The sequence below is a fragment of the Dasypus novemcinctus genome, chromosome 13 (assembly GCF_030445035.2).
Source record: "Dasypus novemcinctus isolate mDasNov1 chromosome 13, mDasNov1.1.hap2, whole genome shotgun sequence".
Classification (NCBI taxonomy): Eukaryota; Metazoa; Chordata; class Mammalia; order Cingulata; family Dasypodidae; genus Dasypus; species Dasypus novemcinctus.
In genome coordinates, this window is record NC_080685.1 from 31,901,713 (window position 1) to 31,928,191 (window position 26,479).

Below are 26,479 nucleotides of genomic sequence, written 5' to 3' on the forward strand. Positions count from 1 at the left end.
CTGGGAACAGCAGTCCATTGCTCTGAGTGGAACTGACGGTGGATGGAGTTCCCAGGAGCCTTGGGGGGGCTGACTGAGATAAGTGGGGGGAGCCAAGATGTTCACTCCCCCCCCTCACCAGGCAGAAGCTGTGTCTTCAGTGAGGTCCCCGCTCTCTCACAATGCCGGCTCCTGCAGCGCTGGTCTCGCCAGGGAGCCCAGCATTGCCCCCCCTCATTCAGCCCCTCCGCTCCCGACCCCGCGCAGGTACATCCACTACCACTCTTGCTGTTACTCAATATTCAAGAGTCTTTATTAGATTAGATAAACCGGACGGGGCAGGATGGAGAGCACGTGGCTACAGGAGCAATGCAGCGAGCCAAGACTCATCCCAAATGGCCCCGGGTGCCATGGGCAGCCCGGGCTGGAGGCTGGTCCTTCCCGCTTCCATCGTCCATCCTCAGAGGCTTCTGGGAGGAGCCAGACAACTTGCTGGAGCTCAGCCTCGCCTTTCCGTCAGTCCAGGAAGGCTGAGGACACGTATGCCAGTTGAGCGAAGCAAGTTCTTCTTCTTGCTCTGAAAAAAAACCGTGTCAAGAGTGAAAAAGGAACTCTCTGGATGGAGAACTTAGCAGGAGGCAGAGGAAAGACTTCCGGCTGATTAGGAGGGCCTCCTCTTAATCAGGAAAGAGGAGTGGGGCGCTACGAGGGGAGCCACCGTGGCAACGGCTTGCATCCAGGCAGCTCTTCTAGGCTGGAGTCAGGCTTGGGGGCGGCGGGTGACGTGGGTCGTGTGCTCTACCCAGGGCGGTGGGTGGGGGGGTAGGCCGGAGATGATGAGCGCGGGCATGCGGGAGATTTGGCGGGAACCCAGGGAACCTGCTTTGGGAAGGCAAGGATCCATCGTGTCTCCCACAGCTCCTGTGACCTCCCCAAGCTTGTCCTCAACCTGCGAGGTCACAGAAGTCGCTCACTCAGACTTCTCCCCTGCACCTGTGGAAAAGCGCCCCCTGGCTCCCCTGAGAATGTGCCCCCCTGCTCCTCTGGGCCTCTCCTCCCTCAGTGACTACACCGTGGGGGGGATACACTCTGCTGGAAGGCAGCACGGGGGAGGGAGAGGACGCAGGCTTTGGGGTCCTCAGAGCCCCGCTGGAACCCCAGCTTGACCACTTACTGGGCCCGGGACTCTTGGCAAGTTGCAGATCCCTCCTTTCTTTCCTTCTTTGTAAATTGAGGGCAAGTGTCCTCCTGGGGAGGATTCACTGAGATAATAGCTAACAGAGGCCTAGCACAACCAAGTGGGTGGTGAACTAAGGCCCATCCCTTCCTTCCCGGGGTGGGGGGAAGCTGTGTCTAGAAAAGACTAATAAAATCAAGAGGGGCGGAGCAGAAATCAGGCATCGGGCACAGCTGTGGGCACGCTGCATTCCTGTCCTGCCCTCCCTGCAGTTGGGGCGAACTTGGCTGTGGCCTCCCACCCTCCCACCCAAGTTCTGTCTTCTGCATTTCCAATGCCCTCTCCACTGGGCTTCTCCGCTCGGTCAGGGGCGCCTTCCTTCCACTTGGACTCTCCTCGGCCTTTCCCTGCTCCACCCCTTGCCCCCACCTCCTTTGCTGTGACGGATGGGGAGGGGACATCTTGTCTACTGGGAGCTCCCAAGGACAAGGACTCGGTGTCCCGCAGACTTGGGTTCCTCAAGGCCTGAGCCCTGACTGTCTCTGGCAGCCTTCCCAGCCCAAGCCTGCACCCAGAAGGCCCTGCGCTGAGCCGGCTGTGTGTCTCAGCACCCCCAAGTCCCTCAGCGCTCTCCCTCCACAGATCCCTTCTTCATTCCTGGCTCCAGATCCTTGGCCTACCTGGGAGCTCTCCTCCCCTAGACTGGTTGTATTTGGGGGAACAACAGAAGACGTGTGTCTGTCAGGCCTGGGGTGGTGGTGGATGGTCCTCGCCGGTGGGGGCGGAGGAGTCCAGATGGAATAGTCTCCGCCTGTCACACCCTCCCAGCCCCAGACAGAGCATCTCCTAGCAACGGTACAGTAGCAGGGGGCTGGGAAGAGGGTGGTAGCTGGGAAAGTGGGGCAGGGGAATGATATCATAAATTATCCCCAGTCCCTCCCCCCAGCCCAGCCTTCCTCAGTTGGGAAGGGCTTCTTTCTCTCCCCACCTGCCCCTCATTCAGGATTCCCTCAGCAGAGCCGGCCCCTGCTCACTGCCCCTCCAAGGGACCTCCAGGTCAAGGTGACCTGCCTTCTGGCTGGGCTCCAGAGGGAGGGAACTCTCACCCTACCAGGACCTCTCGGGGACCCCGCTGGAACCTTCCCACTGTGGAGAGAATGACTCCCTGGGGAAATGCCCCCAAGAGACCGTGGGAGATTAGCACTTCCCAAGGTTCTTGGGTTCCTGCCTCTTTCTTTGGGTGGAGATGGGAGCAAGGAGAGGAAATTTCAAAGCATTTTGTGGCAATGATGCCCCATCTCTAAACAAAGTTTGGGGTGGGGGTCCCTGAGTGTTTAAGGGGCACTCAGACCTTTCACCAGTCTAGCCAGTCAGTTTCCCTATCCCAACAGCTGGAGCTCGGGAAGCCCAATAAAGTAAAGCAGTTCCCTTCTTACCTCTCAGCTTAGCCATGTCAAGCCAAGGGCCAAAGAACTGGTGTTAGAGCAGTACAGATCTTAGTTAGACACAGGAAGGACTTCTCAAGAGAGGCATAAGCAAGACTGTGGAATTTCCAGTGGGCGAAGAGGATTCTGTCATAGAAGCAGGAACCTGAGTGGAAACCTCTCGAATCGCTGTCTCATTAATGCAGGGCTCTTCACCTTTTTTGTTCCACGAACCCCTTTGCCAGTCAGGTGAAAACCACAGACCCCTTACTGAGTCCACACTACACTGTGTATTATTTAATAAATACATCACACCCACACCAACATGTCCCCACAAGAATAATGTGGTTTTTCTTTTTCCATTTCAATTCAAGCTCACAGACCCCTTAACAACCCCTGCATTAGTGCTTTCTTAAGAAGTGCTTGGCACAGAGCCTGACACATAATCAGCCTCCATTTTGGCTATTTTTAAAAATCATATATTAATGCAAATGAATTTTCATTGGGCAGACATCAAGAGGAATGGACAAATCCCTGGAGACCTACCTCCCACACCCAGGAGCCCCATGGGAAGATTCAGAGACAAGGCACTGCCCTGAGTTCAAGATGGCGGCCAATCGCCATGGCAGCGGCAGAAGAAGGAGCCTGGTTGGTTGTGGGGGTGGCGCCGAGAAGACAGCTGGTGTTAGCTGGACAAACCCAGCAGAAGGCAGCCCCAGCCGGGTGAAGCCCACGCCCCCCGTGCCCAGGGCTCTCCCTCCATATGCCAGCCTCAGCCCGGGCCTTCCCTCCAGGCCTCAGGGCCTCACTGCTGTCTGTGGGAGATGAAGCCAAAGCCATCCCTCCTCCCGACTCTTGCTTGTACAACAAGGCATGACTGCTTAAAGACAAAGGACCCTCCCGCTTGGTCTCCCTGGCCCGTGGGCCGAGGGCTCTAAATATGTCTGACTGTAGTTCACCCCTGACCAGGCTGAGGAGCTATAACATGGCTGCCAGGGACTTGAGAGGATCTTAAACGGCAGGGCCTGGAGGCACCATTTTGTCTGCATTCAGCAGAGGGTTCAGTGTCAGGTTTGTGCTGCCTCTGGAGAGCACGGAGGTGAGGGCTGGAAGGAGGGAAGCAGGGCAAGTTATGGGCAGCGGGGGAGATAGGGCTACCCCTACCCCACCTCTCCTCCTGATATTGCTGGAGAATATTCATGCATGGTCTGTGGGAAGTTCTTCCTGAGAAGGATGAAAGAAGCCATGGCCATGGAGTCCACACCTGGTGGTTAAAAACAGGTCCCTCCCGACCCAGTTTCACCTGGTAGCGATGACGAGCACCCCAGGCAGCCCGCAGCACCCAGCCCCGCTTCTCAGATGGGCCTTTGCCACCACTGGCATCCAGACCCTGCCACTCTGCTCCCCAGCAGTCTGTTTCCCAGCCTTGGAAACCTTCCCTGGCAGTCCCCTACCTTCAACGGCTCCTAGAACTCTGGGTCCCCCGGCATTTATTATCAACCCGTCACCTGCGTACAGCCTTACAGAACCCTCTCCCTCACTTCACCCCATTTGAGCCTCAGAATAGCTGTGAAAGGAAGTTAGGGCCCAAGACATAAAGGGACTTGCCTAAGGCCACCTGGATAATCGTGGGGGAAGCGGGAATTTGTATCCTGGCCAGCCTAATTCCAGAGCCAAAAGTCAGCTCTGCCTTCTTGTGCTGTTCCTCCTGTGGACAGAGGCCCTCTACCCAGCAAGTCTGTGAGCAAGGACAGAGGCTGCAGCCACTGTCGTCCTGCTGCTTCAAGGGCCCCAACCCAAACATTTACAGTGTGCACGACAAGGACTTGGAGGTGGGGGGGAAGGCCTTTGCACACCGCTCACCAATTAGCAGAAAGTGACACCGAGGCCAGACAAGGCGAGGGACCTCCGCCAGGGAGGACAAGACTGGGTGAGGAGCCTGGGTGGCCTGAGTAGCCGTTTTTTGGCTCTGCTCCATCTTGTCTTTCCACCCCCCCAATACAGCCCTCCCTGAAAGGGGGGGGGGGCAGATCCTGTGCAGAAGCCCCTCTGCTGGGAAGATGAGAAGGGGCTCCGAGTGGGGTCAGTCCCGGGGGCACCAAGAGAGAGCAGGTCCAGGCCGGGGAAGGGAGCTGGCGGGGCCTGGCAGAATCGGGAGCCCAGCTGGGAAGAAACGGGATGAGGGAGAGGAGCTTGGCCCCGGAAAGGCTCTGCCATGGCCTCACGAGAGACCCTGGACTGGCCAGGCCCTTGCCAGGCTCTCTCTACTTCCTGCCTGGACCTACATAAAGCCTGAGGCCTCCCCTTCCCCAACCCCACCCCCTTGCACCCCACCTCCCCTACCCCCCTGGGCTTCCCTAAGTCTCCCACCTGGCAGGGCCGCTGCAGTGGCAGAGAGAGGTCTTTGTGCAGGGGCTGGGCGTGGGGGACGGAAGGCGGCCGGCAGCCCGCCCACCCCACCCCAGCTCCTCAGTCCTCTCTCCAGCCTCTCACCCCCTTTCCCTGGAGCGCATCCCCTCAGAGCCTGGCCTGCCCCCTCACTCCCTCCTCCAGTTAATCCCGAGACAGAGCCCCATCTCTGCTGCTGGCCTCCACCAGCCTTGCAGCCTCGCCTTACCAACCCCTTCTCCCCTCGCCTGCGGGGTGCCCAGGAAGTCAGCGCCAGGGCCAGAACCTGGGCGACCCGCCTCCCCTGCCCGGCTCCTGTCCTGGCCTCAGGGCACTCGCTGCGCTGAGGACTCCCTCCTGTGTGTGTGTGTGTGTGTGTGTGTGTGTGTGTGTGTGTGTGTGTGTGTGTGCACAAGCAATAAGGAATCCTGGAGGGAGGGCGGCAGACACATTCCTTCCTCAGGTGGCTTCCGCGCCTTTCACACGTTCCCTCATTTGTTCAGAAGGTGGGAGCCAGTTAAAAGGCTGGGTGGGTGCTGGGCCTGTGGGCAGTCAGGCACGGTGTCCTCGTCCCTCTGGGGAGCCATCCCCTGTGCACAGTGTCTCTGACACTGTCGCCAACTTCCCCAGTACCCTCATCATCAAGCTGGATACAGCTTCTCATAGGCGAGCACTTCTGCCTTCATCTCCCACCTTTATTTCCCGTCTCTCCCCAGCCTAGCCTCTCTTCAATGGCCACTCAAATAGTCCCCAAACACGGCTCTCTCCACCCTCCCTACCTACATACATCCTTCCCTTTCCACCACCTACCTTCTCAAACTCCTTAGGCTAACTCCTGCCTATCTTTTATCGCCCAGCTGAACTGCCTCCTCCATGAAGCCTCCCTGAACTACCCTAAGGTGGGTGGCCCAGGCTCCCCTTCTCCATGTTCCCGCAGCATTTTGCACGAGTCTTCAGGATAGCGTTCTTCATTGCAAATAATTCTGCAATTATTTGTGGGTTGCCTCTGCCACTAGACTGCTAGTGCCCCAAAGGGGCTTGGTATTCCACCTTGCCTTGCAGCCCTGAGCATAACACCTGGCACACATAGCCCCTCAGTGAAGGTCTGTTGGATGGATGTACTGAGATGGAGGCAGGGGTAAGGGAAAGGAGAGCAGAGGTGCTACAAAAGATAAAGTAATGAGTCCTGATCTGACTGATTTGGATGTGGGGGCAAGGGAGGAGGTAAGCCCAGGATAATGCTCGAGATTTGAACCTGAGGGCCTAGGAGTTTAATGATGCCCCTTACAGAGTTAGGGAAGCAGAAACAGGGATGTGCCTGGAAGCGAGACGGAGTGAGCAAGCATTTGAAACCTCATAGCGCTATCTAGGGAGCGCCCCCTCATGAGTTTTGGTGGGGGGTTATACTTATATGCCACTTACAAAAGCTAAAAGCTAACACTTGCCCAGTCCTCCTTACAGGTAGGGTCTAGACACGCCATCAGAGAATGGGCAGTCAAAGGCTCCATTCCGGTCTCTGATCTGGGAGCTCACGGCAGGACCACACAGGTAATTAGAGTGCAAGTGTGACTTTTAGGAGAGGTCAAGACAAGAGGAATGAGTCTGAGAGTTTAAGCCTCAGATGATAGTTGAAGTGATAAAAGTGGATGAGACTGAGAAGAAAGGAAAAACAAAGAGTGCTTAGGGCAGAACCAGGGAGAACACTTCTGGCTGGGAACTGGAAGATCCAGAAGACTGAATGAATAGAATCAAGAATGAATAACCAGAGATATAACAGAAGAACCAAGGGCCAGAAGAGAGGACAGGGTGGCTATCACTACAAAATGTTCCACAGCAGGAGTGGGTGTAAGCTCAGCAGTTGAGCACCCACTTCCCATGTATGAGGTCCTAGGTTCAATCTCTGGTACCTCCTAAAAATGAAAATTTTTTAAAAGTTCCAGATGTCCAGGGGCCATTGGGTCTGGCCTTGAGGAAGCTGTATGGGTGGCTTTCTAGGGGGTGCATTTTCACCAGATTCACAAAGATGGAAGCCCGACTGCTGGGCTGAGGAGAAAAGAGTTGGCGCTGCACCTCAAGCACCCAGTAGGCGTTCGTGGGCCCACAGAGATCCCCACACTGGCCAAGGGTCCTGCCCGCCACACTTTGCCCATCCTCCCAGTTCGGATTTCCCCCGCGCTAGTGTCTCCAGCCTTTGCCTGTCCTGGTCTCTCAGCCTCATTCTCTGCTCTGATCTCTTTTTGTTTGGAGCTAAGAGCACAGAGAATCAGGGTCAGCCGGGGTCTAGGTAGAGGTAATTGACAGAGTCTCTGGATGGTGGTCAGCCAGCCCCGGGGTGAACAGGTGAAGGGTGAGTTTACCCAAAATCCTTCACGTCCTCTGTCTGCTGGCGTTCAGGGCGTCTGGAACGTTAAGCCCAGCGCTGAGGCCTCTCCAGTACCCTGTTCACGGGCACAACCTTGCATCTCTTCTCGAGGCCACCCTTGCTGGCCTCTCCTTCCTTCTTCCTCTCCACACCCTCTCTTCCCCATTCCACTAGTGGGAAGACTCCACTATATTCCTGGTCAGCTATAAAGTGCTTCCTGTGGTCTCGCCTCCCTCCGTGTCCACCAACCGGGGCTCTCAGCTCACACCTGTCAGAGGCGGCCATTTTACAGGCGCCTTCTACCTAAGATGGCGGCCTCCCTCCTCGCTCTGCTTCCGTTCCCACAGCCTTGCCTCCCTTCCTCTTTCTTTCTGAGGCCTGAGCCCAAGAAGGTGGGGGGCCAGGCTAGGGAGCCAAGGCCGGAGGAAGCCAGACAAAAAAGGACAGAAAAGCCGGCCCCTTGGCATCTCTCTTTGGCATTTGAGTCCAGCCCAGGGAGGGAGGGCAGAAGGGAAGAAAGAAAGTAGTGTGAGTTTTTATTTCTGTCCTTTTCCTGCTACCTCCTCACACACACATACACACACGCACTTTGATAAAAACAAAATCTCTCTCCTTTTCTCTCTTCTCCAACCCCCTTCCCCTTTTTTCCTGGCTCCTACCAGGAACCTCCTGGAATGCAAATGAACTGTATTATGCAAATGTATGCAAATCAGGCTTAACGAGCGGAAGGAGGGGGCAGAATGCTTGATGAGTAATGGCGGAGGGTGCAGATGGAGGGTGGCAGGAATGGCCCCCTCCTCTGCTCTGTTCCCACAGCCTGGAGGTTTTCTGGGGGTAGCAGGGTGTCCCTCACTTCTGGGAAAGTGTAGGAGGTCAAGACCCAATGTCTCAGATGAGCAGGCCTGGGAGAGTGGAGGGTATGGCTAGGATAGTCTTGGCTAGAAGTGAGGAGCTGGAAACCTGGGGGGTGGGGGGATTGGAAGGGTGTTCAGTCCAAGGGACACCGCGGTGCTCACTTGCACAACCTTGCCAGAGCCTGGATGCACCAGCCTCCCTGCCTGTCCGGCCCGCTGATGGCAGAACCTTCAGCACCTAGTGCTGAAAAGAGGGCACTGCTTATGCATGCCATGGCTTGTGCCTCAGAAAGGAGGAGTCCCAAGGGAAGATTCCCAGCCAAACCCAGGTTCTTCCTGGGGGTGGGGGTGAAAGCTGTCTCTCTTTGTGCTTTGGAGGGTGGGGGTTGGGGTGGCTGCCATGGCAACATACCATGGAACACCCACCTCCCCAACATCCAGCCCCAGAGGACCCAGGAATTGGGGGGGGGATAATGAATTGACATCCCCTGATGCCCCCACCACCTGGCACTGCCAGCCGGAGATGGCGGCATCAAATCCTAGAGAGAATGGCCCCTTTGTTCCTAGGCTCACGGTGTTGGAGGAGCAGGCTGGGCACACACAAGGGCCTTTCCCAGGCCTTGTTCCAGTTTGTGTGACTCCTCCTGGCCTCTGGAGACTTCTGGTGGCCACCCACCAGCCTCCATGCCCTGGCAGATGGTTGGCCCCGTGCCTTTTCTCCCATGGGCTTGCCAGCTACTCCTAGGTATGCCTTCCCTGTGCTTCTCCCTGAGGCCTCCCCTCCAGACCTCCTCTATCAGACAGAGAGAGCAGTCAGTCCCAGCTCTTCCTGGCTGCCATAGATACCTCACATGCATCCATCCCATTTTGTATGGGGACAGCCTGTGAACTCCTTCCAGCATTAGGCCTGATCAGCCCAACTTGGACAGGGAGGCTCCTAAATGAGACCGTGGGATACAGTGGGAAGGGCCAGGCTGAAATTGAGGCACCTGGATCTTGGTATTGCCTCTAACCAACTAGGCGACCTTGGTCACACCTCTTCTACCCTCTTGGGATGGCAATTTCCTTATCTGTAAAATGAGACCTATAGGACTGATGATTCCTGAAATTCACTGGAGCTCTATCTGGTCCATATACTCTGACTCTTACGTGACTCATTCTTACATCCTTCCTGAAATCTAAACTCCATCCCTCCTACTGCTGAAAGCAGCCCCTCATTCAGATTCTCCCCACAAGGGGAAAAACCCGATTTCCTGGAGGCAGGGATGCCAACTGCCCTTAGCCTTTGCCTCTCGCTGAACCACCACAGCTGACTGCAAAACACTCCCACAGATTCAAAACATCCTGGAGGAACCCTCCCAGCCCTGGCAAAGTGGGTCAGTGCTGAGATCGCGCTCACCAGGAGCTGTCCGCGGTGCTGGATGTGGCTCTGGAGCACGTGTGGAGGAAAGAGGGTGGGAGAGTGCAGGGGCACCCTGTCGCCCCAGGTGAAGCTAGAGGGAAGAGAAGCAGAAACATTTGGAAACAGTAAGAAAAGCTGTATCCCAAAGAAAGTTTCTTTTCTCTAGACACCTCCCAATTACCATTAGTCCTTGGGGGGAGGAATAGCACAAAAGTCCAAGCCTCTCCGAACCTCCTACATTTATTCCCAATGATTGAAAGTGATGCAGATTAGCACAGCCCTCATCTGGATCCTATCTGGAAATCCACAGGCATATGGAGTCATAAGGTGGGCAACAGTGTACAGATCTTGACCTTCCATTCTAAAGTCTAAGTCTGTTACAAAGTATTTAGTAATAAAGATACACAGGTGAAGATACAGAATCTGCCTGATAGTATTACACACACCAGCAGCTTGGGAGGAGAGGTGGGGAAAGATCGGGGGGTGTGCCCAGGCAGAGGATGATCCTGGATCAGTGGTTCTTAGCCTTAGCTGTGCATTAGAAACACATAAAGAGCTTACAGGATGCCGATGCCTAGGCCTTGTTCCCAGACACTCTGGTTTAATTGGTCTGGGGCTGAGCTCAAGCATTAGCCTCTTTGTTTTGTTTTTGTTTGTTTGTTTTTGTTTTTTTAAGGTCCCCAGGTGATTTTAGTACACAACCAAGTTCAGGATCATTGGTCTAGAGAAAGCAGCAAGAAAAGGCGAGGGGTTAAGCCTGATCAGCTGGCAGGAGAGGCAAAGCCAGGGTACCTGGAGAGGAAGGGAATGGACAGAGAGCTCCCCTCTCCTAGGGGCTCCCGATGGCCCCCAGCCGAGACCAGCATGGGTGTTGGGCTGTGGAAACGCAGATCACCCCAAGGCAAAGAGCTGACTGGTCTCCCCGCCTGCGTCCCTTCTGCGGAGACAGGGAATGGGTGCGATTCCCTGAGGGCGCTCAGCTCCCCTTCACCCAGAAGGTGCCCAAGGAGGCGGCTGTGGAAGGTAAACAGCAACAATGGTCCCTTTCAGTGTCCAGACTCCAGCCCTTCAGTCCAATTAGCAGACACGGCAAACAGCAATTCAGCTGCCCTCAGCCGCTGTCATAACAAACTCAGAGCTGCCTTAATGGGGGGATTAGGGCAGGAGGAGGGGGGTGTCACTCTGATCCCTGGGAGAGCCTGGGTGGCAAGGAGGGGTTCCCCTTTTCTCTCACATCTCGCCTATCTAAATATCTATCCAGCCTTCCCTCCCATAGCCCTGCTCCTCATTCTCCTCACAGCACGGAGACTGTTTTTATAGTTAGGTCAACTCCTTCCCGCCAGAGATTTTAAAGCATTAACCTCAACTCATTCATTTCCTGGGGAAGATGGCATGCCCTGCCTCTGGATCAGAGAGTTCTATAATCCACCAGATCTCTGAGGTCCCAATAGCAAATGAAGGGAGGTGGGAACGTGGAGGTGCGAGAGAGGTAAAGAAGTAAGCACCACTATTCCAACTCCCAAGCCTTGGGAAGTGTAATGGATGTGCCCATCATAGACGTCAAGGAGACCTCCAGAGGTGAAGAGTGTGGAGGTGGCTCGCTTCTCTAGTGGGCTACCAACCTCGGGAATTGCATCGGGAGTGGGTGGGCTGGAGGCGAGGGGAGAAAAGACACCCCTTCTGAAAGTCACTCGGTAAAAAAGAAAAAAGTCCACATGCTGGTAGGCAGGTCTCTGATTCATTACTTAGACCCACTGTCTAACTGGTGCTTTAATTTAATAAACTGTCTTTTTAGTAACTCCAGAATCTAGAAGCTTAATGGCATAAACATGAAATGATCATTTGCATGTCCTGTATTTCTCTATCTACCTAAGTCAGTCTCTACCAATCATAAACCCCACCTTCAGTGGTAAGACCCATTAAGGAGAAAAAGCACCATCTGCCAAAAAAGCATGGGTGCCTCCACGTGAACTCCAGCCTCTTGTTCTTAGAAGCCTTCTCAAGGACTGTGCCTCCTCTCCCAGGCTTCAGACACTGCCTACCCAGGTCCCTAGGAGTCCCTCCTTGGCTCTCAAGGCTGGAAAAGGAGGACGAAGTTTCTCAGATTTAAATGTTTTGAGATCCTCAGTCAGGACACGCCAGAGATTTATCCTTTCTCCATGCTAAGATTGGCCATCTGCTTTGAAAAAGTCCTTCCAAATGGCAGCCTTTAACCCTGCTGCAATCTAAGAATTATCCTTTACCCATGGGTATCATAACATATTACAAGGTCTTTCATATAGAATTCTTCACTTGTTCCCTGTAACAACCCTGAGGGTATAAATTCTAATCCCCATTATACAAATATCTGAGCAGAGGCTCAGACTTGCCTCGCTAGGAAGTCATGAAGCCTAAACACTGGCCTAGTTTCGGGTACATTTGCTCTTTCTGTCTCTCTCCCCAGGCTTGCTGATTGTAATGATGGTTATGACTGTAAAGATCTTTAACAAGACCCTTTCTATACCTAGAAGTGGGAAAAATTTGTCCCAGAGCAAGCGCGTAGGTAATAATGTGAAACTTGAGTCAAATATTTAGGAGGAAATTATCTTTGAACTCCTGGACTCAGAATTCAATAGGAGGATATTAGAGTGAAGGGCTGAGGGGAGAAATGGGTAAAGAACCCAGCCTGGAACTTGGTTTTTAGTAGAAATGGGTGTGAGTGGCAAAATCTGAAGGCTGGAACTGAAAAACCTTGGACACGTACGAGCAAGAAATTTCCCAACTGCTAACTGGTGAGGCCTTTCCAAGCCCCTTTCAACTAGCCTCCCTGTACCCCTTCTCCCCGCAGTCCTCTACTGGGTTGAGCTGGAGGAAGTGTGCTGTCTGGTATAAAGGGAGGGGGCAGGACTCAGTGAGGGCACAGTGGTGCCTGCATTTGGTAAAAACCCCTGAATCCCAGAGTGTCTGTTCCGACAGTGGATTTATTATACCCATGCATAGCCAGGCAACCCTCAGCTCACGACCGAGCTTCCTACCCACCACGGAGTCACACACATCCAACTTCACACCCGGTTTCTCACCCGCATCACCAGACAAACAGTGCTCACACAGTCACCCAGCACTCTCCTGACAACTCCGCCCCCACGCACACACCATATGTACACAGAAGGCAGACACCAGCCCTCACCCCCTCACCCCTCCTGGTCTCCATTCCCACTTTCCGCTGGGGTGCTAGTTTGGAAGGGTATAAACCCTCAACCCCCCAGCTCCCCCGCGTCCTCCATCCCCCCAGCTCTTCTTAGTAGGTCCTGCAGTCAGTGCGCTAACGGGACACAGCAGCAGCAATGGAAACCCCTGGCGGTTACTAACAGGTGCACCGTCTCAGGACCAGCTACCGAAAAGGCGCTCACAAAACAAAATAAAACCCCTCTCTCGGCACTTCACCAATGCCCCGCCTCATGGCCTTTGTGTGCAGTCACCCTGGTCCCACCTACCCTGGCTCCCCAGCCATACCCACGCCCAGGCCTGTCCTCCTTCAGGGCCCCCTTCCCTTCTCCTCTGCACACCATTCCCTCCTTCCTCAGCTGGTGACAGTCACTCCCTGGGTCCTAGTCTCCTCCCGTCTCCCTCTCTCTCTCTAGCCCTTCCCACAGGCCAGGGGAGAAGAGTGGGAAAAGCATGGGGTTTGACACCACTGAGTGATATTAGCAACCCGTTTGGGTTAGGGGTTCCTTATTGTAAAGTGGGATTTACAGGGGAGCGGATGTAGCTGAATGGTTGAGTGCCTGCTTCCCACGTACAAGGTCCTGGGTTCCATCCCTGGAACCTCCTAAATAAGTAAATACATTTGAAAAGTCTTTAAAAAGGGGTGTGTGTGCTAATAACAGCTACCTCCCAGTGTTGGAAGATCAAAGAAAGGACAGCGTGGTGTCCGAGATTAGTAAACCCTTGCTTAAAACCTGCCGCCCTAGTCCTGCCTCCACCTGCGCCTCCTCCATAAAACCCACATTCCGAATGGTTGAGACAGCAAGGGCCCCTCATATTGCTTTCTCCAGGCCTCTAAAGGAAGGAGATCTGTGTACTCCAGGCTCCCTGAAGCCCAATATTTGAAGTCTGGGCCCCCCTGATTTTTCTCCCACATAACATATACTTGAATCATTGTCTTCTAGCAATAAAATCAGTTCCTGGGAGGAACTATTTAATTTACACAGGAAACTGGGGTCAGTGCGAGATCATTTTGTCCAGTCCTCCTGTCCCCTTTTTTCTCTTTACTGCCCTGTGTCCTGGATTGCAAGAGGTTGGAATGGGATGGGAGGAGGCAATATATGCACAGGGGGCTACTTCTAGCTTTGGCTACATTTACTTTTATTCTAGGCCATCCTCCTTTCAATTGCGCCTAAATACTCTTTGGCTTAAAATATTTAGGTCAGGCCAAATAAATGGATTCTTTTCAGGAAGGCCTTGATTAATCTCTAATTCTTTGCTTTCTCTGGGAAGCCTAGATTCTAAGCTACAAATTCCTTTGTGTTTCCGCTCCTCGGAGCTCCTTGAGGCCATTTGTTCTTCTTGGAGAGGATTTCCAAGAGTGAGACTGGGGTGGGAATATAGGGTGTCCTGAAAGACCCCAACTTGATCAGTGAAGACAAGCAGGCATTACGAGCTTTTCAAGACATCAGGTTCAGGTTCAAGACCTGGTCCAGAAGGAGAGAACATGGAAATGGAGCTGAGAAAGACTTTCTGTATTCTATTGCCCAAGTATCTAGGCTGAGCAAAAAGGTCCCCCAGCCACCCTGTTCTTATTTGGAGCACCCACCCCCACCTACCCCCATTTTGCTACTTTCGGCTCCCATCTAAGCTGGATGGCCCTCCATGGGTGCAGAGAGCTGATCCAAGCACAGATTAACACTCTCAGGTGACCTCCGCAAACCCTCCCAACCCCAGCAATATTTTCGGGTAGTCTTGGGGAAACTGTTTGCCAGCACCCACCGGAAAGGTCTGGCCCGGGACCCCAGGCATTGTCCGGAAGGACCCCACAACTAGATTTCAACAGATCTCTCCCCTGGAGCTGCTTCTCCCGCTGAGAACCGACCCGCAGGCGCCCAAAAGGCCCCATTCTGGGGGTCACCAAGACACCTCGGTTTTTTTTTGCTTCCCGGACATTGTCCCAGACTAAAATGAAATGGGACGGCGACTCCTACCTGCGCGGACCGGGGTCGAAGAGTGGGAGGTCGCCTGGACCCGTGGGGGCGCGAGGCGGGAGAGCCGCGGGGTCCTCTTCTCGCCTCCCGCGGCCAAGTGCATCCTCGCGGCTCTGGCCTCCCCCCACCCCGCCCGTGCTGCCAGCTGTCCCCGGGCCCCCTCTGCGCAGTGTATGGGGTTATTTTTACTTTCGGTTATCTAGCTTTATGAAGACTCCACACCACTCATACAGCTAGATAACCAAAGATAACAACCAACCCCGCCTCCTGGCTGCCGCCGCCGCCGCTTCCAAGCAGCCTCCGGGTTGTCGCCGCCGCCGCCAGCGCCGCTGCAGTCCCCCGGTCGTGCCTCGGTGGGGATAGGCGTGGGATGTTCGGGTAGGGGACAGACAGAAAAACGGAGGCCGAGACCGAAAGAGACGCAAAAACACAGGGATACAGACACCACAGAGACCGGGGGCGGGGGCCCGGGTGATGGCCTTTCGGTGGCGTTGAGGTCTGGGGTTCGTCCCCGGACCCCAAAAGCTTCCGACCCCCGTTTCCCGCTCCCGCGTTGGAGCCGGGAGAGGGATTCAGCTGGTCCTGAGAGGAGGCACCCGCGGACTTTTCGTGCCACCCGGGAAGGCGGCAGGGACCGAGGCGGAGGCCTCCCCAACCTCTCCCGGCACACCCGAGGGCAGGCGCCTTGGCCTTGAGCGGAGCCGGGGAAGTCTCGTGGAGGAGAGCGAGGTGAGGGATCCGCGAGGCCGGCCCCCGCCACGGCTCCAGCTCGGCCAGGGTGGTGGAAGAGCGCTGGTTCCCGGCTGCCCACGGAGAGGGGGAGCGAGCGGCGAAACCCTGGGAGTAAAAACCCCAGAGACGCCCCAGGAGAAAATCCCCGCGACCCACAGAGCGAGCGAGAAGGCGGTGGGGGTGGGGTGGGAGGCGACCCTAGAAACTCTCAGGGGAGAATCCCAGTGGGAGAGGGGAAGAGCGAAGACCCCACCCGGAAGGGATCCGGGAGAGCACGAGGTGGGGTGAGGGGAGGAAAGTGGAGAGCAGACCGGGCAGGCTCCTGGCCCCGCAGGGCCCCCCAGAGAAAAGGCTTTGTACAAAGAAGACAAGACATCACCCAGGGCCGTGAAAATGGCCGGGGGTCCGAGGCGAGTGGCACCTTAGGGTTTGGGGGCGTGGGGGGAGTTCTGGAATCGGCCAGAAGGAGGTCCCGGGAGCCCCCAGGAGGGTGTGGGGCCCGGCGGCCCCTCTGGGCGGCCCCACAGGTATGCTGGATTCCGAGGTGCTCGCCCATCTCGCGCCTGACCACTTACAACGAGCCCGGGGTGCCCACGCGTGCTCTCCCGCGCAGTCCTCCCGGCGCGTGCTCGCCCTCGGAGCGCTAGGGCCCCGGGCCCGGAACACCAGGGCCCGGCGGGCGCCGGGGCGAGGGAGCAGGCTCGGGTCTCCGCCTCCACCCAACCGCGGCCGGCCGAGCGGAGCCGGCGTCACCTCGGCGCTCCCAGCTCAGCTCCTGCCGCCGCTCTGGCCGGGGCGAGCTCCGGCTCCGGACTTTTCATTCATCCTTTCTCACTCCCTCCCCAGGCCAGCCTCTGATTGGCTCCGTCGGGTCTGACGTCACCCTCTCATTCCCCTGCGGCCCCGCCCCTCCCCGGCCTCGGCCGGGCCCCGAGCGCGCAATCGGGACGCCCCACCCCCGGGAGGACCGGGGCGGGGGACACCCGGTCCGTGGGCCAATTCTTAGCCTCTCGCTGCCTCGCCCACTCCCGAGACCCGCCCGCCGTCTCCAATCCGGGGCCATTTGTGCATTTGATCTCCACCCGCACTCTTTTCGTAGGTCTACATTTTCCATTGCGCTGGCAGGTGTGTGGCACCAGGACCGGGTACAAAGACGGAAAAGAGGTCGCGTGAAATCCAGGCCCCGGGGGTTTCTACTCCCCTCGGAAGGGACCGGGTCGTCTGGAGACGGCCGCCACCTGCCTCCTCCCGTCGGGCTAGTCTTTGTGCTGCGCGGGTGCTGTCCTTCCCAGGCTGTGATCCCAATCTTTTAGGACCGCCGAGAACCTCTCGTCGGTTTTCGAATCAAGACAGCGACGAGGGGAAACCCCGGAGGTCTGGGCCCCCTCCCGGGAGACGCGGGGTTCGAGCGAGGCTGGGCCTCCTCATCCGCCCTTGCACAAACGGACGAACCCCTTGAACCTGTTCGCAGCACCCAAACTCTAGGTGGGGGAGGCTGGAGGTGCGGGTCCCAGCTGGCATCTCCCGGGCGAGGCCCGCGGACTTGGACCCGGCACGCAGGCCTGCGCTAGCGCCCGGGCTCCCTTCCCCCTCCCGTGCGCCCCCGACCGCGAGCCCCGCTCTCCGCACCCGGGTTCCAGCTCCGGGTGCCTGAAGACCTGGGGCGCCGCAGAGGGGAATCCCCGACCCCCTGCGCAGCCCCCAGCCAGGGCCCGGGGCCTGGGCCTCCCCCACCTGGCTCCCCAGCAGGCTCAGCGCGGCGCTCCGGGCTCGGTCTCTGCCCAGAGAAGCGGGCGAAGGCCCAGCCGGTCCCAACCCCGGGCGGCCCGCGGCGGCCAGGGGCGGAATCCGGCTTCCCGCTGCCCGGGGGGCTGGCTCAGAGCCGGCCGCCGGCCCCTACCAGTTCGAATTCCCCTGCACAGCAACACACCCTCAACCCACCCTCGCTCCGGCCCTTTTCTAAAAAGCTCTACGAAGCTAACAGCTGGAGCCTGGCGGTCTGATTAAAATGGGCCGACTCCTAGAAGCAGAGATCCCTCGCCGCCAGCCCCCGGGGGGTGCGGGGTGCACGTGAGGTTGTCCCGGGGCTTGGCCATCAGGCCGGGCCAGATGGCTTCATCGGCCCCAGGGTCGTGAGAGCACCGACCAGGACAGACCCAAAGCTGAAGGCTATTTATTCGGCTTGGTTAGGTCTGTGCTGAGGGCCGCTGGGTTTAATCTAGTGCTCCCCTCAAGATTAGAGAACAATCTCTGAATAATCGTGGCTGGTGTTGGCTTCAGGAACCTGGGGTGAGGAACAGTGGGAAATAAGGTGAAGCCCGGAGGCCCTGTATTTCCCTACCAGAATAGCTGCAGCAAATGGCCTGATTTCCCCAGCTCTCAGGGTATCCTCAGGGCTGGGCTCGGTGCAGGTCTGTCAGCCTCCCCAGGATCTCAGGGCTCTTTCCCAAGGGAAGGGCTTTCTAGAAGCTTCCACGGCGCCAATTCCTCATCTTCCCAGACCCTGGAGCACACCAGCCAATGGGCAAAAGGGAAGGAAAGCGGCAGAGACAAAGTGTCCACTCCCACTTTGTTTCCTCCTGCTCCCTCCCAGGTGCCCCTACAGTCTCAGCAAAACAGAACCCTCCCCAAACACTCTCAGAGATAGATCTACCTTTACTGGCTTGCCACTGAGTGCATTCCCTAAATACATCCCCCCACACTGGGCCCCAGAGGAACCATATTCCCTCCAGCCTCTTCTCTTCATGCCCGTAGAAAGAACCCTTCAAATATTTCTCTGTACACTGCCTCATGCCTCTTTATAGGATATCCAATACCCTCCAGGCAGCCCAGCAATCCTCAATGGGGCCCACACTTCTCCAGGCACATCCCCAATTTCCCCTCCAGATCTCTCCCCATTGGCCCTCCCACAAGATCCCTTGAAAGCACCTTCAGCTAACCTTCCTCCCCTCACCCAAAGCCTGGGAGGCTGGGGCCAGCTCGTGGGGAAGGGCTGGCTGTCCTGCTAGCTAGCTCTCTCTCCTTTCTTCTCTGTCACCAGTTTCCAACCACCTCCACTGCCCTTCATGGGGCCCAAGCTTCTCTCCACAGCCCTTTCCTCGGGCCTGAGCCACCCAGACAGTGTGGTGAGGAGCTGGCATCAGCGTGAACCTCCCCTCTCAGCGCCGCTGCATTTCTGTTGGGGAACGAGGAGGGCAGAAATGTTTCTTTGCCCAGAGACACCCGCTACCCCTTTGGGGCAAACTCACACTCACCTGGACTGCTTCAAAAACCGAGGTTAACAAAGAGAAGCAGATCCAGTTGCTGACTCCAAAAAATATCTAGTATTTAAATACCCCCACATGGCCGGATAAAGAGCCGGACCCCTGCCTATTACTGTGGCTTTGGCTTCTACTGGGTGCTTCAGCTGAACTGACAGTCCAAATTGGAGGAGAGATTAGTTCCTCTTACGTCCACATCCCAATAAAGTAATCTTCTGTTTGTTTTTGTCTGAGTGGACTGACACGCCCATCTCCCGCAGCCCTGCTCAGGAATGAAGGCCAGTGGGCGCTGTCTTCAAGTTCAGTGGACCTGGAGCTACCAGCTGTGTTCCTATGGCCCCGAATGAAGCAGAACATTCTCCACCATTACTTTACCTGGGACTGGTTTGTAATACCAAACCAGGTTGTTCCAGTTCCCAAAAAAGGAACTACTTCAAGGGTGGCAAATGAGCCAGCCCTCAAGGGCAGGGAAAAGGCCATACGTATTGGTGTCCATGGCGTCTAGCACTAAGCCCAAAACACAGAGGGCACCCAGTAATTGCTGAATTAATAAAGGTATGGGTGTATCTGTGGGTGTGTCTACCAGTCTGTGTCTGCCATCACGTGGATTTGTGTGTGTCATGAGTGTGTCGTGGGGAGGGTATGGCTATATTGTGTATTCTGTCTGATCTCAGCTCTGCACATGTGGGGGTGGGGGTGGGGAGTTTTGTCTGGCCCTTTGGGTGTTAGTGACTCTTCAGCAGTCCTGGAGCAGAGGAGCCCCTTCGACTCCGTGGAATTAGCTACAGCAGGCCTATAGGAGCACCTGGAGCAAAATGGGCTCTTTGGGCCCCTTTGGTGCTTGGCACACCAGCCTCACTCTCCCTAGGAAGGCCTGGGCCACAGCAGAGCTCTCCGCTTCCGGTCACTCAGAACTCTGCTGCCGGGTGCCCTAGAGCAACGGCTCTGCTGACCATGGTGGGGGAAATTCTGAGGGCCTGTGGGGGGAGCACACCCAATTCCTGCTTCTGGCCTCAGTCTCTAAGGGTCTCAATTAGCCTCAGAGCCTGCATTCTCTGCCAGTATCCGCCCTCACCCCCCCCCCAGAGCCTGGTGCCCACCCATTGTCTGTGTGCCTGAGGAGGCCATGGACAGAGAAACATGGCCTGGATTATGCTCTCTGGATGCAGCTTTTGGTCAGATCTTTATAATTCAGGTCCCAAAATACATTCTGGCATTAAGTCACTCTCTTGAAATATTCAGGTAATTAAATATAAAGCATTTTTTTCCCTTTGTTTCAATTATCAGGTTAATTTGCCTTGAAGATGCAGAGGAAAGGTGCCTTTGGAGGAGGGTGGGTTTAGATATGTATTTCTGTCTTACAAGTACAGCATTATTAGGAACATTATCATTCATTATTCTTTTGCTATAGGATATTTGCATTGTCTATGGGAGGGTGACAAATAAAAGAATTAGCAGTAAAAAAAAAATGCTGAGTCTATGTGAAAAAAAAATGTATATCCATATGGGCAGACGAGGGAGGTTCAAGGGCATAGAGACAGAATTTGGGGGATCTCCTCCCTGTGGCTCCCACCCACCCCTTCCCACACAGTGTTTTGTTCTCCCATGGAGGGACCAACCTGAGAACCCCTCAGGCCTGTCCAAGCACTACCTCCCCTGCCTGCTCCAGATTCTGTTCTTGAACCCACATATCATTCACTTGCCTGAGAGCCCTATGGAGTCGGGGAGGTGAGAACAAGGGCGCGGAGGGTCAGCTTGTCCATCTACATGGAGCCCTTTCTACAAGACTCTCAGCCATCAGCAAATGGTCTCCTTAAAGAGCAAAAGCATGACTGTGCATGGGGGCTGCGCATGCTCACACACACACACTCTCTCTCTCTCAAGCCTATCAACTCAGACAAATGCAATGACATATCCATGGATGCTTCCAGCAGTACCCCCATAACCCTTGCAAGGCTTTCGGGCACATGCCCGGACACACACCCCCGCTCACAGTTATCTGATCTTCCCAGATCCCCATTCACCATAACCCATACTCCTCTCCTTTCTCACCTGTCACCACGTACAGATATCTGCGCTCCGTGCACCGGAACAACCACTTCCCCAAGGTCAAGGGTTCCCTGTACTCCCATGTCTCTCCTCTCTCTCACAGAACTAGGCACAGTGTGGTCTTTCATCTCCAGTCCACCTTTCTCCGTTCCCGTTATCACTGACTTTATAGATTTTACTGTAATCAGAGTAGACCAAAATCAGGGGCTGAAGATAGGAGAGGCAGGGATGGGGTAGAGGGATGTCGGGAACAAGAGAAACGGTAATGCAGGGTCAGCCTTCCTTTTCCTCCTCCACCCACACCACCGTCAAAGACAAACAAATAAGAAAATAAATACCCCAGAAGCCAAAGGGGGCCACCTGCGATGACACCAGAAACAAACGCGGCTGCTTCCTCTTGGAGGCCCAGCTCCTGCCAAGGAGAAGGCAGAGGTTAAAGTCCTTCCAGTGGCTCCCGTCCTCTCTCCCAAACATTCTCCAGGCTCCCTCCCTCTCTCTCACCAACTCCTTTCCTCCTAGTCTTATATTTTCAGGACCTAGATAGTCTGGGTTCCACTCTCCAATTCCCAGGGCTTGAGGCTGCACAGGGCGGTGGCCAAAAGAGAAAAACTTGGACATGCAGGGAAGGCAGAGGCCCCAGCCAGAACCTCCGCATCTCCACCTCCCCTGCACAGCTCTAACCCAGCCTCCGCCTCTTCACAACCACCTTCCGCCTCCACCCAAAGCTTTAGGGCCCCAGCGGTTTGGACTGAGCCTGTGAAGATGCTCTGGCCTTTCTGACTTAAACCTAAAGAAGTCCCCTGCCCACTGGCCTGTCACCTCGCCGAATCCTATCGCTTGTGGGCTGTAGAAAAGCCTGTCCAACATGGAATGAGGGGCCTGAGGTCAGGGATGTATTTTTGTCTGTCTAGACCAAACTGCATTGTAAAGTGTGAAGTACTGTGAGAATTTAAGATGTTATCCAACTCGTTATCTACGACGACAAGCTCCAGCTTCCCCCACCCACTGCTGTCATGATCTGCCCAGCCTACCATCTAGCCCTAAGGACCCAGAAAACCACACCTTGTATAGCTATTGATTCCCCCTCTCCTCCTTCTCCCTCTCTTACATAGACAAAAGGGGTGGACACAAAGCAGGTTGGGTTTTTTCCTAGATTTTACTGTTGGGTTTGGAGTCCAGCCTCAATACTTTAGAGTCTCACCTTCCCAGGGTTTTATTTCCAGGGCACATGATGGTTTGGGGGAATGACATGTGTACCATATGTGAATCCACTGCTAAAATGCTGAGACAAGGGGATGGATGTGTACGCGTGTGTTGGAGTAAGTTGGTGAATCCTTCTACCTTGAACTCAATTCCACAATGAATTAGCTTTCTCTCTCCCTTCATTCCTTCCTCCCTTCCTCCCTCCCTCCCTCCCTCCTTTCCTTTCTCCTTTTTTAAATCAGGAAGGTAACCTACATTTTAAATGCAGAGGAAATCAGAAAAAAAAAAAAAAAGAGGGAGGTGGGATGCAGGCATATGTCTTAAATCCAAGTGTGATTTCTAGGAATGCCCCTTCCCCACTTCTAACACCCACAAATACCCACTCGACTCCCAGCCTCAGCTCTGCCAACCCACCCATTTTATAAAGGGATGTCTCAGACTGAAATGATCTTCCTACCAAAGAAGGGGCCACCTGTACCCCATCCCAAATTACTGATGTGGTGGAAAACAGGCATACGAACAATTAAGGAGCCTCTGGCTCCTTCCTCCACTCCAATCAGAGAGCATTCTGGTCGGTCCCTGGGCCCCTGGGGCCCCTGTACCTCTCCTCACTGATCTCTGCCTTGCCCCTCAAACACACAGAGAGGCTGAGGAACACGGCTCGGCAGGCACAGAACATGTGGGTGCACGTATGATGGCTGGCAGCCTCAGCCTCTCCTGGCAATCTGGCCCCTGAGATCCTAGAAATAGTCTGCTCAGCTCCAGCCTCCAGTACCCCATGATGTCTTCTAGAAGGCAGTGGTGTGGGTGAGGGGCTTGGGGCAGGAACAGCACCTTCTTCCTGTATTCCCCGGGCCCTCCTTGATAACACAGACAAACAAAAACCTCCATTAGATGGGTCCTAAGAGGGCTGGAGGAGAAGCCTCTCCCCTTCTAGAACCGAAGCATCTGCCCCCACCCCCCACCTCACTTGCCTTTAAGTTCCCCTCGGCCCCTTTGCCACCTGCCAGCTCATGGAAAAGGAGGGAAGGAGGGGGATGACATTAGCCTAAGATGCTTGGCGATTTTTCTCAATTCGAGTTTCCACCTTTCTGGAATGTGGCACCTTTCCCCCCCTCCCCCAGGTCCCTCAGACTGTCTTCCCCTGAACCCCGAAGTCCCTGGGGCAGAGAGGAATAAGAGGCAGAGCGAGCAAAGGTCAGGAGTCCAAATTCAGAACCTTTTCTTTTTTTATTGCCCTCCCATCTCCACTACAATCTTCCTGCCTGCCCGCCTCTCCTCTGGCGCGAGCATTAAGACGTTGGCCGCGTCTGGTGGAGAGAAGGGAGGGGCCGATGAATAGGATCAGAAGGCACCGTGACCCTCAAGCCCCCGAATCCCATTGACAAACTTAGCGAGCTGTTGCCCGGCCAGGGCTGGGGAAAGGCGGGGAGCTAGGTGCTGCTGCCTGTGGCTGGGCAGGGCCGGTGCCCCCAGCTCGGGCCGTGGCTGCCTGGGGAGCAGAGGTGAGACCCCGTTCGGCCAACTGCTCCACACTCAGGCCTTATCGTTTTGGGGGACCCCCGAAGTCTTTTCTCAGCCTTTCCTTTCTGTGATTATTCCACCATCCTCCATTAGCCAGGAGGCAAAGTAGGAAGGCTAAGGGGCCCCCGATTGATTTTAAGGGATCCCTTCCCACCCCGAGCCCAGATGTCCGAGGGGGCTAGGATTCTCCCTGGACCGGAATGGCCACTTACCCGGCTTCCGAGAGGAGGAGAGGCTGCGGCCGTGGCCCCTGCAGCTAGACTGCCTCTCCCTCCCCAGCTCCTAGCCTCTTGTGGAGTGGAGGATGCAGCTCCGATGACGTAGCAGCTGTCTACCCATTCAGGAATTTCGCTCGCCTCTCTTTCTTTCTCTTGCGCTCTCTCTGGAAAGGCAGCAAAAAGGGGGTGCTGCCCCTGTCTGGAGACACCCCCACCACCAAAGTGACAGCCCGCTCCGCTGACGCCTCCTCCTTCCGCCTCCAGGGCCCGTGTGGGAAGGGGTCTTTGTCATCTGTTGCCCACCTCCCCCTGACTGCCTTTTCTAACCTGAGGCAGGAAGAGGGGGCTAAGGGAAGCTATTGTTCCTCCAGGCCAACCCCCCCATCCCCAAAGGAAGCCGGGGAAAAGGGGTGACGGGAATGGCAGGAGGCTTTTCCTCCTGTCCCCAGTCTCCCTAGAGTTCTACTGCACTCGCGAACTTGAGAGAGCGATGAAATGCTGCGTCCAGGCGTTGATACGAGGAGAGCGAGAAAGAGGACACAGTTTGCCGTTTGGAGGTTCGGGGTGCTCCAGCCCCCTCTTCTCAAACCTCCCCCAAACTCCCATCTGTGTCAGTCTGACTAATCATAAATCCAGATCTTGGTTGAGAAGGAGAAAGAAACAATTGGAAGATGAAGGCTGAGAGCTGGGGGTAGGGGCACCGGGGGCGACGGAGGCTAGCACTTGGAAGTCTAGACAAGCGAGGAGGAGGGGTGGGACCAGAGAGTCAAAGTGGGAGATAAATTATCTTGTTCTTAGAGGAGGGAGAGCGATTTGGGGGTTGGTTTCCAGGGCTGGGCTCCCGATATTTGGTGGAAGCTGGGGCCCCAGAATGGCACAATGGTCGGCTCTCTTTCCTCGGGCGCGCCCCCACCCTCAGCCCCTCCCTTTTTCTCCCTCCCACTCTTCCTGGCCTGCATGGGAACTCGGCCTGAGCTCGACGTGACAGACAGCAGACCTGCATGCTAATGAAGTTTGTCTCAAGTTCATTGTCAAAGCCCCCCCTTCCCCACGGCCCCCTCCCCTCCTCTCTCATACACAAATCTCCCTCCAACTTTTGTCCCACAGACCTGGAGGCCACTTGAGTCTCGGCCGGCTCCCCTCTCTCACCCTCCCCCACTGCTTCCAGTCTCCCCGCCCCTCACCACCTCCCTCTGCTGGGGGTGGGGGGCTCTCTTCTCCTTGGTGTCTTACCAGCCACCTTCTGGCCCAGCCAAGCCCAAGCTCCGAAGGAGATATTCTGAGGGCTAAGGTCAGAGTTTATAGACCTGATCCTTCTTTCCCCACCCTAAAGTCGGGAGACTTTGGGGATACGGGGGAAGGTATTGGACTCCCTGCACTCGAGGTTCTCTGCTCCCCAATGCTCAGCCCCGTCCCGGCCCAGTCCCCCCATTCCAGGCCAGCTTCCCCTCCCCCCTTCCTTCCATTATGATTATTTTGCTCTCCCCTTGATTACATCTGCTTCACTAGCTCAGAAATAAAGATCCTTTGAGACTAATTTTGCCCCCACTCCCCAGCTCCCCACCCCTTCCCTCCTCCCTCTCCCCTAGACCAGGGCTCCTGTTAGCTCCTTTCTCACCGGCTGGAAGACATTGAGTTCCTTGTCTAGGGAGCTGGGGGCTTGAGGGGAGGGGGTGCCAGTGGAATGGGAGGGGGGTCTCTCCAGCTCTGGGACGTGTCCAGCAATCCAAACCTGTCCTTCTTTTGTTCCAACAAATCTCTTCATACTGTCACCACCCACTGGAGTCTGCCTTTCTCCCAGTAACCATGGGGTGGGGGAGAAAGGGGAGGAAGACCCTGAGCTCACCCCACCCCTTCATTCCAGGGAAAGAAGGGAGGGGGAGAAAAGGGAGAAAAAATTTAAATCCCCCCCTCATTAGCCAGAAAGGAAGCGAAAAGGGATAATTATAATTAAAAGCAGACAGCTGTGGATTGCGTCTTTTATGTTCCTCCAAGCTTCCTACCCATTTCTGCCACCATCACCCAAAAATCTGCACAACACCCCGTGTCTTCCCCCAGGCTTCCCGTGAGAGAGGGGAGCGTGTTGGGGCCCGAGGCATGGGGGGTACTTCTTGGGAAGGGAATTCCACCCTCCTCCCGTGCATAGCCCTTCCTTAAACATCTCAGCAGGCCTGAGATACGGGAGCTTTCTGTACCTATTCCCCAACGGGTTCCCCAAAATATAGGCCAGTAGGAGGTGGGGCATTCAGGTGATAATACCTCATTCAATAATGTTGGGAAATCTTTGATTTTCCTAAAAAGATGAATAACTTATTCATAATGACCCGGACACTAAGAATTAAATATAACCTAGAACATTTTCTCATCCAGGCATCTCTTCCCTCCTCTCTTGGAGTTGCCTCAAAACACAGTAGGGGCAGCTGGAAGCCAGAAGAGCTGGCTCCTGGAAGGCAGTGCGGTATAACAAAGAGGCTGGTGGGTTTAGAGCACGCGTAAATGCACACATACGAGTATGTATACTTTATAATTTGGGGGGTGGTGTTGCTAGGCCTAGCACCGCTATCCTATATATTTATAGAACTTGATCATAGGCCAGAACAGCAGGGTAATTATAGCATTATTAGCATATATGCAAATCAGGTAACCTATATACACTGAATGGAAGCAGATTATTATTTATTTCTCTCCCCCCTTCTCCTTCCCTGGTATCAGCTCCAGCTCCTCCGAGCT

The 26,479-nt window shown here is 55.4% G+C and overlaps 1 long non-coding RNA gene across 3 annotated transcripts; it reads right to left on the reverse strand.

Annotated features, from left to right (window-relative positions):
* Positions 1-268: 268 nt before the first annotated feature.
* LOC111761175 (uncharacterized) lies at positions 269-24,521 on the reverse strand. 3 transcript variants are annotated; one of them, XR_009188565.1, is made up of 5 exons: positions 23,744-24,521; positions 21,143-21,216; positions 20,808-20,982; positions 9,584-9,677; positions 269-556 (listed from the first exon to the last, which is right to left on the reverse strand). It is a non-coding gene; the product is annotated as an uncharacterized lncRNA (long non-coding RNA). The 3 variants fall into 3 exon arrangements; XR_009188563.2 differs by lacking the exon at positions 20,808-20,982 and having other exon boundaries at positions 23,744-24,513; XR_002794608.3 differs by lacking the exons at positions 9,584-9,677; positions 20,808-20,982 and having other exon boundaries at positions 23,744-24,135.
* Between the last annotated feature and the right edge of the window lie 1,958 nt (positions 24,522-26,479).